The 17,086-nt window shown below is 42.0% G+C and overlaps 1 long non-coding RNA gene and 1 pseudogene across 2 annotated transcripts; one reads left to right on the top strand and one right to left on the bottom strand.

The window, feature by feature from the left end:
* Positions 1–692: 692 nt before the first annotated feature.
* LOC126934914 (protein farnesyltransferase/geranylgeranyltransferase type-1 subunit alpha-like) lies at positions 693–1,829 on the bottom strand (annotated as a pseudogene). The gene has a single exon (XR_007719138.1). The product of XR_007719138.1 is annotated as a protein farnesyltransferase/geranylgeranyltransferase type-1 subunit alpha-like (transcript).
* A 1,369-nt stretch (positions 1,830–3,198) lies between these two features.
* On the top strand, positions 3,199–4,714 carry LOC126934935 (uncharacterized). Its single transcript, XR_007719142.1, has 2 exons — positions 3,199–3,532; positions 4,052–4,714. It is a non-coding gene; the product is annotated as an uncharacterized LOC126934935 (long non-coding RNA).
* Positions 4,715–17,086: the final 12,372 nt, after the last annotated feature.

Raw genomic sequence — 17,086 nt, 5'->3', positions numbered from 1 at the left:
CGCAAGTGAGGTTGGGAAAAGTGATTCATTTTTTCTGGCTTTTATAGTAAGGAAGTAGGCAAAAGATATGTTGGGTGTAGTTGTTGGGTTAGCCGGTCGTGATGTTCTGCCCCCAAGTACTCAGAATACTGAAGACTAAAGATGCAATGACAAACAAGATTGTCCTTATTCTTTTTGCTTGTTTTTTTGCTTTTAGATACAGCTATAACTTTATTACAAAATCATTCTTTTGGCATTAGTCGGTTACAGTGATAGCAAGATAATGTGACTGTGCAGACCAACTCTGATGGAACCACTGTATTCCCTGCTTACTGAACCAAACTTCGGCTACCTCATATCCATTACATACAAGTGACCCACAGTTATTACCGCTACAAATCTTGACGTGTGTACCACTGAGGGAGGAGTTGATGCTAAGGGAATAGATTACATGTTGATAAGACTACAAAAATTCCTTTATGGGACTTTTTCTTCCTCTTCCCATCCAGGGACTTTGCTTTAGAATAATCACATTACTTAGAGCTAGTCTGAGTAGCAGCAGCACCCAAGGAGCATCAGTTCTTATTAAAAAGCAATGCCTGTGTGATGCACTTTTACACCACAGGCAAAGGGAAAGATCCTTCTCATTTTAAACTCCTGCAGAGTCCCTTAATAAAAAATAAAAGCATTCCATCAAGTTCTTCTGGGTGGTGTTATTGCTGTACATTTGTTGGTGAGTCATTTTCTGTGCTGTGTTTGCTTTGAAAGGATCTTCCAATATATCTCCAATATGCCTTTCTTATCATGTCCTTTTCTTTAGCTAGGATTTCACATAACCCTAATGCTTTATTAAGAATGTCTTCCTTATTGTCACACTGGTTTTCTAGCATGTCTTCATAGATATCCACAAGAAAGGCAATTAGGTAGGGGGAACTATGACTTGGTTGTAAATCAAGTAATTGATTTAACAGATTAAGATATTTGGAAAGACCATGATCCTGTAAAATCCCTTTCAAATAGTTCCATGCACTTTCATTATGTGGCACTAGTTGAATCATTTCCAGAGTGTATTGGACTTCTCTCTCCAATACAGCATGATCATTGTAGCCAGTAGTGTTAGAAATAACGAAGTATCTTTGGTTCCAGACAGAGCTATTTCTCACATCCTCTTTGAGAAGTTGGTCCACATACTGCAGCTCATTATCCCAAAGTTTAAATTCCTGAATAACCCATTGTCGATGCCGCCAGGCATGATAATTCTTTGCATCCTGATTAAGAATATTAGCAAAAATTCAGGCTCCTGAGATGGAGCTCTTAGCCATTCCACTAATACTCACCTATGATGCCCAGCTTGATAGTTTTGGGGCTGCCCCTCAATTATTGCAGTGATGTAGTTCATTTCCTCATGTAGATCCTTCTGAAGTGACTTTAAGAGGACTCTCCGGAAATGCCACACTGTATAATTGGCTGCATTTAACTCAGTAGCATCCCAGGTTAGCTTAAAAGTTCGTTTGCTTCTTTCATCATGCTGCAGGACAGCTCGGAAGTAATCATAAACATCTCTAAATTTGTCACTATAAATGATCTGGACCACAGGATTGGGGCCATCATTCTGCAGCACTGGATCTATATCAGCCCATTCTGCTCTGTCCCTGCACAGGAGGTAGGAGGGCGAGTCTAGGCTCAGAAACCCGTCGTCCATGGGGGAAGCCACGGCTTCCCCAGCCTCAGCTGCCATCTCTTCCTCGTGCTGCTGCTGGGGCAGGGTGGATGCTGCTAGGGCGGGGGCTGCTCCAGCTGCCCAGGCTTGCCACCTTGCGCAGCCTCCCGACCCCCTCAGTGGCCACCATCTGAAGATAGTCCTTATTCTGACAGTGTTAACAAACAGAAGTGCAAACAAACCAGTTTGCACCAATATATAATAAAAACATTATATGTCCCAATGCAAAATATGTAGAGGAGATATTAGAGGCCGAAAGGAGAGAATGGTTAATTCTATCTCAAGTGGGGAGGGGTGGTAGGAGATCAAATAAGACTGTATCCAAAAAGTGACGTTTAAACAGAGTCTTGGAAAATGAGTAGATGCTCAGTGAGTGAAATGTATTCTAGGTAAAGGAATGGAGGTTCTGAGGCACAAATCCATGTGGTACATTCCAGGAGCTGCAAGCAGTTCATCATGACTGAGGAGGAGGTTTGGAGCTAGATGATGACCCGGGAGACCTAGGGAGAGATGAAGCTGGAAATTGATGCTGGGACCAAGTCACGCAGAGGGCCTCCTGTGTTTCACAACAAGGACTCAGGAAACCCTTGTGACCTGGACAGTGTCATTGAGATTGTGTCACCTAAGCTGTCCAGTGCAACCATAAAGTGGAAAGCATGTGAAAAAAAAGTCCGAAGTACCTAAAACCTTTGTTGGATTTCCCTTTCACCTGGGTGCAGCTACACTTTAACACCCAAGTAGCCTGCACACCTGCTAGCCCTATTGGGTAAATACTATTGAGTCCTTAATCAACTATTGAGTTGTATTTGCCATCGACTCCTAGGGAAAGTTACTGCACTTCTCTGGGCCTCAATTTCATCATCTATAAAATAAAAATTAAACTTTGTAGTATAGAATTTTACTTCCCCCCCCCGAAATGTTTTCAGATGCATAATTCAGGAACATCAGCCTGGTGTAATTAAAGGGAAAACAACATCAAGAAAGGCTTTTGAGTCAGAAAGACCTGGGTGTGAATCCTGGCTCTCCATGTGTTAACAGAGTTACTATGTGACAACTCCTTGACCTGTGGTTTTCTCATATACAAAACAGGGATAAGGCACCTATCAGTGCCTGAAGCATAGCTATTACCCAATAAGTAGCACTGTTTTTATATTGTTTTTAAAATGTACATCTACCCTATAAGGTAGGTGAAATAGGTCTAAAGTTACCCTAAAGTTGAAGATCCAGAGGCATACAGAAATGAGTAATTTGTCAAAAGAGCTGCCAGCTAGATAAGTGGTAGAACACAGCACAAATCCAAGTTCTTACTCTTTTCACAAATGGTGCAGCTTCTTTCCTCCAAGTGGTATGACGGGATTCAGGTCTCTGTGATGCCTGTCAAGCGAATGATTTTATAAACAAATTAGATAGCCCCACACCTTCCTTAAATCCGAGCTCACGGAACAGGCAGGCTTGGGTTATCTCATGCTTTATAATCATTTATGGATGTGTGACTGGGATACTCTAGCCCTGTGTCTAGCTTTAGCATGACTATAACCTGCCAGGAGAGGGAGCTCATACTGACTCCTTGCTAAGGTTACAGATACCCTGGAGACTTCAAGGGCTGCAGCACGGCGAGGAAAGGAAGGGTGGGGTTTTCCTTGTTACGGGTAATGACTACGCAGCTTTCTGGAAATGCATATTTTGGGAAGAACACTGACATTATTTAAAAAAAAAAAAAAAAAGGTGAGATTATGACACAGAAAGAAATGACCCTTACCAGGAGGAAGTAGAAAGAAAAAAAGAGGAAGTGACTAGAGCAAAGGAAGACAAAAGGAAATTTGGCACAACAGGGTAAGTTTTGTTAATGCTGCACTTTTATTTAAATAGAAGGTAGACAAATGAAATATTTTTAGACTTGTACTGCAGGAACATAAGAATGGAATGAATGTTTTAAAAAAATATTCTGAGAACAGAATTAGCATGTGTCCTCCTAAGAATTCTTTCCCTATTTTGCTTCAATAAATATTAACTTGCCATATGTCCAAACCCTGTGCTAGGCACTAAAGATATGGAAATGAACAATTGAGCTCTTGATCTCAAAGAATGGTCATTACAGCAGAACAGACTTACACATGAGCAGTAAATTACCGGAAAGCCTGCCACCTTCTATGCAGTTGCTGCTAGTAGAGGACAGAGGGGAAAGCTCTTATATCACCATAGGGGAAGGTCAAGTAATATTTATGATAATTATAGATAATTTTTTTGTGGGCACTCACCACCTGGCAGGCAGTCTGCCAAGTGCTTTATGTGGATTATGTCATTTGAGCCTCATAATAATGCAGGTGTTATTCTGTGATTTTCATTCTTTAGATGTGAAAATAGAGAAGCAACTTTTCCAAAATTGTAAGTGGTGGAGAGAAGTTTTTCCAAGGAGAAAACCTGGGCTAAGTATTAAAAACAACAACAACAAAATCAGACAGAAATGAAAGAGAAGAAGGATGGTGAAAAGGGGAAATGGGGGAGAATATTCTGTGCAGAAATAACAGTATGAAAGAGGCTGGTCAGCAAGTGACAGCAGATTGCAGTGGAAAAATCACAAGTTGTTCAATGTTACTGGAGTTTTCAAGGCATGTTGGGGGGTAGAAAGAATTGAAATTAGAATGATGGGCATAGGTCAGATCACAATGGGCTAGCCATGTCCTGAAAAAGAGTTTGAACTTTATTCTGAAACCACTGAAGCATGAAATAAGGAAAACAAAAGAATAAGAATAAGAATGTTGTTACTGTGTGGGCTGAATAATGGTCCCCCGAAGATGGTTTCACATCCTGATATGGTTTGGGTGTTTGGTGCCTCGCAAAAACAGAACCCCACCCTTAGTTTAATGCCCTGCTGTTGCTCTCTTGAAATTTTTAATAATTACTTTACAAGGGGCTATTCTGCATTTTCATTTTGCACTGGGCCTCACAAATTATGTAGCCAGTATTGCCTAATTCTAACATTAATCCTGAAAAACAAAAAATTATACTCACTTTATAAACCAAGACACTGAAAATCTCAGAGAGGGAGTATAATCCAGTAATAAATGCCTTTAGTCAGGTAAATTCTGCTACTTGCCAGTCAGGGCCCCTAGGACAAGCTTCCTAATTCCTTCCAAACCTCACTTTCTTCTTTTGCACAGTAATTACAATATCTGCCTTGCAGAGTGGTCATGAGCAGTAGAAATAACATATGTAAAGTACTGACACAGTGCTGGCAGATCAGAAGAACTCGGATGGTAGTTGCTATTGCTCAAAGTTCCAGACTTAGTAAGAGTTGAAGAAGGATTTCATGCCTATAGTTTCCTTTTTTTCTCTCAGACTTGTATTTTGGAGGATCATTCTGGCACAATGTGGATGGTGAAATGTAAGACTAGAGGCAAGAAGACCAGTTCAGAAACTGTGGCAATGTCATAGACAATTTCTGGAAAGACTGTCCATCTCATGCCGTCTCTTTTTTCTTTGATATTTGCCTCTAATATGTAGAAGTCATCCTCCAGAGCTGTGTCCTCATCACATGACTCAACCTTCCTAACCTTCTTAATCTTTGCTGGTGCCCAGATTTCCCCAGAAATTTGGAATTTTGATCCAAGAGATGCAGAGGCTGAGCATTGTTGGAACCAAGTCATATTCATAGCAGACTTTCTAGAGAAGGCCCAGAACAACCTGCTTGCTGCTGAGGTCCCCAGAGCCACTCTGAAGCCTGCCTCTCCGCAATGATTTCTCAGTTTCTCCTTTCATTCCACACATGTATACATTCAATAAATCTTTTTCCATTCCCTTCTGAAACGACAAGTTGCAACCAATAGAACCATGTAACAATGCTAGAGTTATTGGGAGATATAGTTGAAACATTAATCAAATTTGTGTAATAGGTTTAGGGAGAAGAAGGTGCACATTTAGGAATATGTAGGTGCAGAAGAAAGAGTTTGGAGTGAGTTCCGCATTTCTGGCTTCAGTGACTGTGTTGCTGTTGCTACAATCATAAAGGTAGTGCATATGGGGAAAAAAAGGAGTGATCGGAGAGGGAGATACTGGACTTGAGGTGCCTAGAGGACATTCAAATGGAGATATACAGTTGGAAATTAGATATGTGCTTCTGGAATTCAAGAGAGTAGTCTAGGCTGGCAATACATTTTTGTGAATTTTCAGCATTTAAATTGTCATTACCGCCATGAGGGTGAGTGAGATTGCCCAGAGTATTAAGTTAAAAAAGAAGGATCCAAGAATGAAATCCTATATTTTTTAATACCAATGTATAAGAATCAGGTAGAAGAAAAGAAACTCTGAAAGGAGGCTTAGAAGGAATGGCCAGGGAGGGAGAAGCAGAACCAGGAGAAGTGCCAAATGAAAGGAGAATGTGGAAAAAGATATGACGTCTAAATCAGTCCAGCATCATTACCAGTGTCCTCTTCATCTACAGCTGAGGCTGCAGTCACCCTATCAAACATACCTCCTGAGCCTGCTCCCAGACCCGGGGATTTTTTTTTCTTTTCTTTTCTTTTTCTTTCTTTTTTTTTTTTAAGATGGAGTCTCACTCTGTCACCCAGGCTGGAGTGCAGTGGCGCGATCTTAGCTCACTGCAGCGTTCGCCTCCTGGGTTCAAGCGATTCTTGTGCCTTAGCCTCCTGAGTAGCTGGGATTATAGGTGACTGCCACCACGCCCAGGATAATTTTTGTATTTTTAGTAGAGATGAGGTTTCATCATGTTGGGCTGGTCTCAAACTCCTGACCTCGGGTGATCTGCCTTCCTTGGCTTCCCAAAGTATTGGGACTACAGGCGTGAGTCACTACGCCCTGCCCAAACCCAGGGAATTTCTTTAAGACCCATCTTCTGCCCTTTGCTATGGCCCTAGATTCTCCCGCACTGCTTGGCTTTTTTGGATGGATGGTTTAGAGTAACAGCTGATGGCTGTTAAAATATCATGAGTTCATCAACAATGAAAGAAATGCAAATTGAACAGCCTAAGATTGTTAAGATTCAGGCCAGGTGTGGTGGCTCATGCCTGTAATCCCAGCACTTTGGGAGGCCGCGGCAGGCAGATCACCTGAGGCCAGGAGTTTGCGACCAACCTGGCCAACATGCTGAAACCTCATTTCTACTAAAAAATACAAAAATTAGCTGGATGTGGTTGTGCACACCTGTAATTCCCAGCTACTGGGGAGGCTAAGGCAGGATAATCACTTGAACTCGGGAGGAAGAGGTTGCAGTGAGCCAAGATTGTGCCACTGCACTTCAGCCTGGGTGACAGAGTTCTGTCTCAAAATAAAAATAAAAATAAAAAGTAAGGTTCTATCATGTACCTGTACCTGATATGGTTTGGCTCTGTCCCCACCCAAATCTCACCTTGAATTGTAATAATCCCCATGTGTCAAGGGCTAGGCCAGATGGAGATAATTGAATCATGGGACGGTTTCCCCCATACTGTTCTCATGGGAGTGAATAAATCTCATAAGATCTAATGGTTTTATAAAAGGGAGTTCCCTGCACAAGCTCTCTTGCCTGCCACCATGTAAGACATGACTTTGCTTCTCCTTTGCATTCTGCCCTGATTGTGAGGCCTCTCCAGCCATGTGGAACTGTGAGTCAATTAAACCTCTTTTCTTTATAAATTATCCAGCTTCAAGTATGTCTTTATTAGCAGTGTGAGAACAGACTAATACAGTAACTATATCATTAATATATACGAATGAAGCAACAAAGCCTTATGTTGGCAGAGGCTGTGGAGAGGAAGGCAAGCCAAACTTTGCTGATAGCATTTTAGGTACAGTCAATTTTTCTGCAGGGTAACCAGGGAAGCAGTACATGAGCTGTATGTGTCCTCTGTTCCACGTTGGAACATACCTCAAAGACATAAGCTAAAGGAAAAATGTAGTAAGCAGTGAAGATTCTAGTCCCACTATTTATAATGGCCCAAAATGAAAACAATCCAAGTCCTCAGCTTTAAAGTAATTTTTAAATAATGTCCAACTGATTTGGAATGCTGTGTAACCACTGAAACTGATAACCATGTGAACATAGAAATATATCTATGAAATAATGTTAAGTGAAAAAAGCAAACCACAGTAAGTGTCAGTGAGGGCATAGAAAAGTGGGAACCCTCAATATATTGTTGGTGGGAATATAAAATGGTACAGCCACTTTGGAAAACACAATCTGGAAGTTCCTCAAAAAGTTAAACATAGAGTTATCATTTCACAATGTCACTCCTAAGTATATACCCAAGAGAAATGAAAACATATGTCCACATAAAAACTTGTACACAAATATTCATAACAGCACTACTCATAATAGTCAAAAGGTAGAAACAACTCAGATGTCCATTGGCCGATACAATGATAAAGAAAAGGTGCTATACTCACACAATGGAGTATTATTTGGCCATAAAAAGGATAAAGTAGGTACATGCTTCAGCATGGATGAATCTTGAAAACATTATGATAAGTGAAAGAAGGCAGTCACAAAAGACCGCATGTTATATGAAACCATTTCTATGAAATGTCCAGAATAGGCAAATATATAGAGATAGAAAGTAGACTAGGGGTTGCTTAGGCTTGGGAAGGGTGGGGAGGATGGGAGGATTCAGATGTGATAGTAAAAGGTACAGGGTTTCTTTTTGAGATGCTAAAAATGTCCTCAAATTGATTGTGGTCATGGTTATACAACTCTGTGAATATACCCAAAACCACTGGATGTACACTTTAAGTGGGTGGATTGTATAGTATGTGAATTATATCCCAATAAAGCTATTACAAATTTTTTTAAAAATCATTAAATAGTATGTTTACAGTGGGTAAACTTTATGAAGAAATATATAATATACATACAAAAACTTCAATAAAGCATTTTTTTTTCTTTTTTTTGAGATGGAGTCTCGCTCTGTCGCCTGGGCTGGAGTGCGGTGGCACCATCTAGACTCACTGCAAGCTCTGCCTCCTGGGTTCACACCATTCTCCTGCCTCAGCCTCCTAAGTAGCTGGGACTACAGGCGCCTGCCACCACGCCCGGCTAATTTTTTGTATTTTTAGTAGCGACGGAGTTTCATTGTGTTAGCCAGGATGGTCGCAATCTCCTGACCTTGTGATCCACCCGCTTTGGTCTCCCAAAGTGTTGGGATTACAGGTGTGAGCCACCGTGCCCAGCCAAGCCTTTTTTTTAAAAAAAAGAAAGAAAGAAAGAAAAACACACTTGGGCACGATGGCTCACGCCTGTAATCCCAGCACTTTGGGAGGTCAAGGCGGGTGGATCACCTGAGGTCAGGAGTTAGAGACCAGCCTGACCAACATGGAGAAACCCCATCTCTAATAAAAATACAAAAAATTTAGCCAGGTGTGGTGGTGCATGCCTGTAATCCCAGCTACTTGGGAGGCTGAGGCAGGAGTATTGCTTGAACCCAGGAGGCAGAGATTACAGTGAGCCGAGATCGTGCCATTGCACTCACTCCAGTGTGAGCAACAAGAGAGAGACTCCGTCTCAAAAAAAAAAAAAAAAAAAAAAAGAAAAGAAAGAAAGAAAGAAAAGAAAAGCACAAACTAGTCCCTGCCTTGTAAGCATCTATATTTTTATAAAGTAACAAAGGCTGGAAGATACTGGGAGTCAGTGAAGGTATAACAGAAAGACACCAGATCTGCAATCTATAGGCCTGGTTCCATTCCTCCTCCTCCTGTTATTTTCTAAGTATGTGACCTTGTTTGAGCCTTAGTTCTTTCATTTATAAAGTAGAGGTATTAGTTCCTACCTCACATAGTTATTTTGAGGCATAAATGTTTAGTGGGTTCATTTTCTTGCCCTTCAGGATTGCTTAAGCGGGAGGTTAAAACAAGGTGGCAATAAAAGTACAATAATATATGTGAAAGGGATTTGAAAGTGAAACCTCCTATGAAAGAATAAGATAGTCTAGATCCTGATTACACTTCTGGCCTAGAAAATAGCATCAACATAGCCTCAGCTTCAAAAAGAAATGACCATACTTTGCCTGAGTGCTTCGAAAAATGCCTTTATAACTGGCCATGTGAAAATTAAGAAAAGCTTTCCAAATTCTGAAAATGTACACTTGTTTTAAAGGTAATTTGGGGGCGACACAAAGGAGCTAAGGTGTGTTAATGCCAAGTTACCATAGCAACATTCTTGGCTGCTCTATCCTTCCCAGTCCTGGGCCTACCCCCAGATGGGATGATGAGCCCAGTAAACACCAGAACTACGCCATTCTACATGAATTTATTTTCTCCATATGCAGACAGGGGAGACATTCATGCTTTCCCACAAATAATATTTGAAGGGAGAAGCCCTGAATGTTTACAAACCATCTCCTCTCTTTTTTCCAGAATCAGAATCAAGATCCTATACACTCATTGCAATGCCTGGCATGTAGTAAGTATTCAACATATAGCTGTTTAATGAATGAATGGTCAGAATTTACCTAGAAGTCCAAGGTTGGAATAGAACACCATTGTTTATTAGGCAGAAGAGACTATTAAATTATAGGCCAGGAATTTCAGAAAAGATATTTAAATTCATACTCCACATAATTTGGTGTCTGTTCCAAGCCACACAGCATTTTCACATCTGTATCTGCCCTGTTTATTAAATTTCTTCAGCCCATAGCTAATTCCTCTCAAATATCATACTTGTTATTTGGAACGGACACAATGCGATTCTACCAGCGTTATTCAACCTGTTACAAGGCACACATTTTCAAAGGCTGTGCGGGAACAGTATGTGAAAATGGCTTCATGAATGTGCTGTCCTCCACCCTTCCGAGTTCTTGGCTTGATCTTACTAGAGAAGGGAGCCTAAGCAGGCCTGCATCTGGGTAAATTGTTTCCTCCTTGAAATGGGCAGAGGCAAACATCACTAGTGCCAAGAGGGCTGTTTTTGAAGTCATTCTTGTGGGATTGGAAAGCCTCTCTTGACTCAGGAGCCAGGCTCTCAGTCCCACCACCAAGTCAGGCTTTGAAAGTAGCTCGTATCTGCTTCCCCCAGATAGTCTCATATTTTTGGCAGAACCTCCGGGTTCTTTCTCTCTTAGAAGACATTTCTTTCTTTTAATCTCCCTCTTTGTATGAAACCCTTGAGGTCAAAGGGGAAGAACAGTAAAGTCTCCTCTTCATCACCAGATTTTCAGAGAACTGTTTCAAACCAACAGCAATAACAGCACCTGCCAACTGCCGATCATTGGCACTTTGCAGACATTATCTCAGTTAATCTTCAAAAGTCCTTGCAATACTTGGAAGGCAAGTATTTTTTATTCCCATTTTATCTTTGAGGAAATCAAGGCTCAGAGAGATTTCAGTCAGTGGCTGAGCCATTATTTAAACTCAGGTTTAGCTGGCCATGGTGGCTCATGCCTGTAATTCCAACACTGGGAGGTCAAAACGGGAGGATCGCTTGAGCCTAGGAGTTTGAGACCAGCCTGAGAAGCAGAGCAAGACTATGTCTACAAAAAAATAAAAATAAAAAAAGTGCAGGGCATGGTGGCATGTGCCTGTAGTCTTAGCTTCTCTGGAGGCCGAGGTGGGAGGATTGCTTGAGCCCAGGAGCTTAAGGTTACAGTAAGCTATGATTGCACCACTGTACTCCAGCCTGGGTGACAGAGTGAGACCACTATGTCTAAAAAACAAGCAAACAAACAAACTCAGGTCTGAGTATATGCTTTCATCTAAAATAACTAAAAACAACAAAAGCAGCAATAATTTTTGCCAATATCCCTCTGCACTAGAGAGTCTGGGGAGAGCCAAGGAAGAAAATCCTGGCTTGAACAATACCCTCACATTGCTTAGACCTTAATCATACTAATTTTAGACTTTAATTGTAGTAGCATATGTGTTGTGGTTGGTGGCTGTAGAAAAGGACTGAGCAGGAAATACCGGACCCAGATTCCGGCTGGTTAGAAAGAGTAACAGATACCAGAAGTGGCTCTGCTTCTGATGCTTTTTCATTTCTCTCTTTCCGTCCTTCAAGATCCATCTGTGTGAAAACTTTCCTGACCACCCACATAATCCCCAGCATTAATCCTTTATTTTGTGCTCCCATTGAATTTTGTTACATCTTACCACATTTTATTTTAATATACATTTCCTAACTGGCTAGAACACCTTGAGGCCAGTATCTGTGTCTTAGTCCTCTTTGTACCCAGCACCTTGAACAGTTCCTGTTAATAAAGTCTCAAGTCAATGTTACTACTTAATAAATCATGACTTCTCTTTATCTTGGTTTTTCAATTTTCAACCAGTATCCTCACTTTCCCTACATTCTGACTTGGATGGAACTTACATTCTTCTTGGCTGCCCCGCGTCTGAGCCCTCTTCCTGTGTCTGGGGAAACTGCCATTGCATAAGACATGCTGGGAGGTAGAATGTGTCTTCCCCTGATGGAAGCTGGAAAAAAGGCCAGTTACCCTCCTGGGTCCCTGGCAGCTGGTGCACAAGCATATGACCTAATCTTGGCCCCCCTGATATTACTGCCTGAGACTTAAGTTTGAAGCAAATGACCCAAGAAACTGGGACAGTTTAGAATTTGTGCTGGTGGCAGCACTGGTGTCCACTGCTCAGTGAGAGAGGAAGCAGCATTTTAACCAGGATGTTTCTGGGGTGTGGTCTTCCCTGTGGTTCTCTTTCAGTTCCTGTCCATTTTCCAAGCTTGATTCTCTAGACTGCTTGTCAATCCTGTGATCTTCCTGCTATCTCTCTAATAAACTCTTTTTTTGACTAAGATAGTCAGAGTTAGCACCTGTTACAACCAAGAGCCCTGACTGATGGACTTGGTGGCCTCAGAGTACATGGTCCTGGGTCCTGGAAAACCAAAGGCCAACTTCTACCTGATTCAAACTCAAGGCAGAGACACAGGATTACTCCTTAGTTTGCCATACTTTTAACCCTTCACATTCATTATTACATTTCATCCTCACATCAACTCTAACAGTAGGCAAGTGGGGTGGTAATAAAATGAGGTTTTAAAATGAGAAAAGTGAAGCTCAATTAGTCTGGATGGCTTCCCTGAGGTCTCCAAACTGATGGCAGAACTCAGACTACAATCCAAATCTTCTGATTCCCAGCCAAAGGCTCTTTATAGTTAAATAACACTGAATTATTTATGTTTTGACTTTTTAAAACATTCATCCAAAAATATTCATTAAGTAACCATTATGTGTCAATCATTGATGAGGACAACAGACTCCCTCTATTCTAGGCTCAATACTATGTTTTCTGAAAGTACTGTAAGTATCAGTATAAATATGTTTATTAATAATACTTTACGTTTGGGAAAGAGTATAACACTGTTGTTAAAACCTAAGCCAGCCTGCTTGGGACCAAACCCTTGCTCCCCTCCTTACTGTCTGTGCATAGCACATGCGGTCAGTGTTCTGCCCATAACCTCTCAGCCCTCCCCTGTGCAGCTTGAAGTCTGCTTACTGAGAACACTTATGACTCACTGCCTGAAGAGCACGCTGGGCCCCTGTGTGAGGGGAAGCTGGGAATTCCAGAGTTAACATCTGAGAAACAGTCCTCAAATAGTGACAGATGGAGATTTGGAGAGAAACACCTCGGCTTCCTTGCCTCTTGGTGGAAATACTTCGGAGGCATATTCCTCACGGTCTTCCCAAATTTCCCGGTGGGATTGAGCTGCAGGTACCCTCAGTGGTAACGTTTCTGATAGCACACACCTTATCGGCTCCTTCTCTTCTGTACCTCGCTTCCCCACTTTCTGACTGGGGTTTCCTAGGATCACCCCCCAAATAAACTACCTTTGCTTGAATCCTTTTCTCAAGGTCTACTTCTGAGAGAACCCAAACCAAGACACCATGTGACCTTGGGACTATGACTCAATAAGGCCCTGTAAAATGAAGATTATATTACCTGCCTCATAGAGACACATTCACGACACAAAGTAGCCTGCCTCCTGCTTTCACATAATCAACACTCCCTGTTCACCATTGTTGTGTCTGTAGCACCGTCTGTTTTCAGAGCACTTGCCCACATGTCTTCCTTCTCAATCAGAGGAGCTTCATCTCTTGCCACCCCATCACACCTGCCTGGTTCCATGCCAGATACTGTTCTTTACTTCGGCCCTGCCCTCCCATTTACATGTGTCTGAGATGAGCAACTTCCTTCACATGTTTGTGACTCAGCATATGGTGCTCTCCTTGCCTGGGTATACTTTCCCCTCCCCACATTTATCTCCTGCCTGTCTATCAAGCTCCCACCCCAGGTTGACCTCCTATAGGAAGCTTTCCCCCATTCTCCTCCCTTCCTCTTCTGTTCTATCCACACCATACACACCCATACACCCACACACTGGGGCATGCAAGGAGGGTACCTCACCCAGGCGTGCTCTCTCCATCACTGCATATCACCTAGAACTGTAGTTATTGGTTTTCCTACCTGCCTGCTTTGCTAGACTGTGAGCATCTGTCTACAGCAGGGACTGTATCTATTTTTCTGTATTTCTGGTGCATAGCCTAGTGCCCATCTCAAAAAATGTAAAATTTTTCAGTTGAGGAAACAGTGGCTTAAAAGTTTAATTGATCCCATTTGAGTTCATACAATTAATACATGGCAGAACAAGAACTCAAAACTGATCATGTGGCTTCAAAGTTGAACATTTTTTCTACAATATAATAGCTGTGAGGATTTTCGTGCTAGAGATGCACTGCATATCCTTCCTAACATCACATCTCTTCTTAGAAAATAAACTCCATCCACAGCCTTGGAAGAAGGGCAGTTTTCCATTCAAAATGACCCAGTCTCCAGCTATAATTGACTGGCTAGGAGAGGACGTCTGACCAAAGAGAGAGCCCAGTCAGACTATCTCTCCTGGGAATCTAGAGACATAGGATCAGTTGGCTACAGGCACTGGACCTATATGGTGGCAGAGAATAAGGGCAACAGAGGGTGACGTTTTGGGACTTCTGTTTTGGGTCATGTCATCTGATGAGCTGTGAGAGTTGGTCTACCATGAGACAGAATATGATGATGATGATGATGATGATGATGATGATGAGAGACACAGAAACAGGGAGACCATCTTCTTCCATTTCCAGTCCTTCATGAGGTTGGGTTCTGTGAGATATATTTAATCCTTCATAAATACATTTCCTGTCTCTTAAGCTAACTTAGTTGTTTCTCTGTCTTAGAACCAGATACAAGATAGCCTGTTCTCTGCAGCTGAGACAAACCTTGAAGGAGCTGAAGGCTGTCTGCTGACCATATTTCCCCTGACTGAATATCAAGTCCTTCCTAGAAGGGGAATCTAGCCTATAGGGCTCCTTGTCTATGACACCAGGTGAGGGGTATGCCATGACTATGGTCAGAGCAAACCAGATAGTCACTAATGTGTTCACCTGAGGTCAGCAAATTCATGCTTTGCCACCTAATAGTCTGTTTTTGAAAATAAAAATTTTAATTTCATCTTTTAAAAATTAGTTACACATTAACATTACAGATTAAAATATACCTAAAGAGCAAATGAAAGATTTAATTATAAGCACAGTGATTTTAGTATTTACGCAATTTGGTACCTACCTCTTATGATTATCTAGTGTACGTAATATAGTCTGGGTTCTTCTATACATCTCCCTTCAGCCATGAATGTAACACACAGTTATAACTGTATGTGGGCCTGTTAAAGGGTAAGTCAGATCATGTCACATCTCTGACCATAAGGTGCCACATGATCTCGCCATCTGTTGTGTAACTTCTCTGATCTAATCTCCTATGACTCCCTCCCATGTGACATTGGGCTCCATCTTCCTTCAACATACCAGGCACATTCCCGTTTCATGGCTGGATTAGTTTTCTAGGGCTGCCGTTGCAAAGTACCACAAACTGGGTGGCTCAAAACAACAGAAATTTATTGTCTCACAGTTCCGGAGGTGAGAAGTCCAAAATCAAGGTGTTAACCAGGGCCATGCTCCCACTAAAACCTGTAGGAGAGAACTCTTGCCTGCCTCTTCTGAGACTCTGGCTGTGGCTGTCAACTCTAGGCATTCCTTGGCTTGCAGTTATATCACTTAAATCTCTCTTTTGTCATCCCACAGCACTTTCCCTGTGTCTCTCTGTCTCTGTGTCCTCTCATAAAACACCAGTCATATTGGATTAGGGCCCACCCTAGTGACCTCATTTTAACTTGATCTGCAAAGATCCTGTCTTCAAATAAGGTCACATTTCACAGGTACCAGGGCTTAGGACTTCAACATATCTTTTAGCGACGGGAAATAATTCAACCTACAACAACGGCCTTTACAGTTATTTTTCTGCTTAGAATGCTTTTGCTCCGGATGTCTACACTGTTTACCTTCTCTTGTGCTTCTGGTCTTTACTCAAATGTTACTTCCTTGTCAAGGCCTTCCTTAGCCACCTTATCTGAAATCACAACATCTGTTCCCCAGCATTTGCTAGTCCCCTTCCCTGCTTTATTTTTCTCTTTACCACTTGTAATTAGCATATTGTATGTTGTATTTCACGTACTCATATTGTCTATTGTCTGTCTCCCCTGGTGGCATGAAAACTCCAAGAAAGCAGGGATTTCTGTGACTTTTGTTCAAGGCTATGTTGCCAGCATGTAGAACAGAGCCTGGCACAAAGGATACTTGTTGAACGTATGTAAGAATCTCCATGTCCAAAGCCCTATGTTCAGAGCTCTAAGACTTCTGCAGCTTCACCAAGAGTCAGGCCTTCTTCTACAGCCACAAGCTTTAACTTCCTAACAGGAAGCCAAATGTCTCAGTTCCCCACACAGAGGAGTTAGGAGGAAAAACTTACCCCAGCCCCAAAGGTCTGGTTGTTGGAACTCCAGTCCACCAAGTATATCTGAAGGTAAAACAAGGCAGTGTCTCCCCTATCTGGCCTTTGGTTTAATTTATAAAACAAAACAGAAGGACCTGGTGCGGTGGCTCACGCCTATAATCCCAGCATGTTGAGAGGTCGAGGCAGGCGGATCACCTGAGGCCAGGAGTTTGAGACCAGCCTGCTCAACATGGTGAAACCATGTCTCTACTAAAAATATAAAAATTAGCCAGGCATGGTGGCGGGCGCCTATAATCCCAGCAACTCTAGAGGGTGAGGCATGAGAATCCCTTGAACCTGGGAGGCAGAGGTTGCAGTGAGCTGAGATCATGCCATTGCACTCCAGCCTGGGCAATGGAGGGAGACTCTGTCTTAAAAAAAACAAAACAAAATAAAAACAAACAAACAAAACAGAAGTAAAGGGATTAGGGCTAGGGAATCTCTGTTTGCCAAAATATTCTTTTCCAGTCATAACCTTTCTGTCTACCTGATGATTTTTCCATCTTTGCCAGGTTTCCTTCTCTCTCCTCTGATGTAGATCCCTGGTTTTGTGAGGTCCAGTATTATGAAGACCTTTATGTGCAG

The sequence above is a fragment of the Macaca thibetana genome, chromosome 14 (assembly GCF_024542745.1).
Source record: "Macaca thibetana thibetana isolate TM-01 chromosome 14, ASM2454274v1, whole genome shotgun sequence".
NCBI lineage: Eukaryota > Metazoa > Chordata > Mammalia > Primates > Cercopithecidae > Macaca > Macaca thibetana.
The sequence above is the reverse complement of the archived record's forward strand: the minus strand, read 5'-3'. Positions and strand labels throughout refer to the sequence as shown.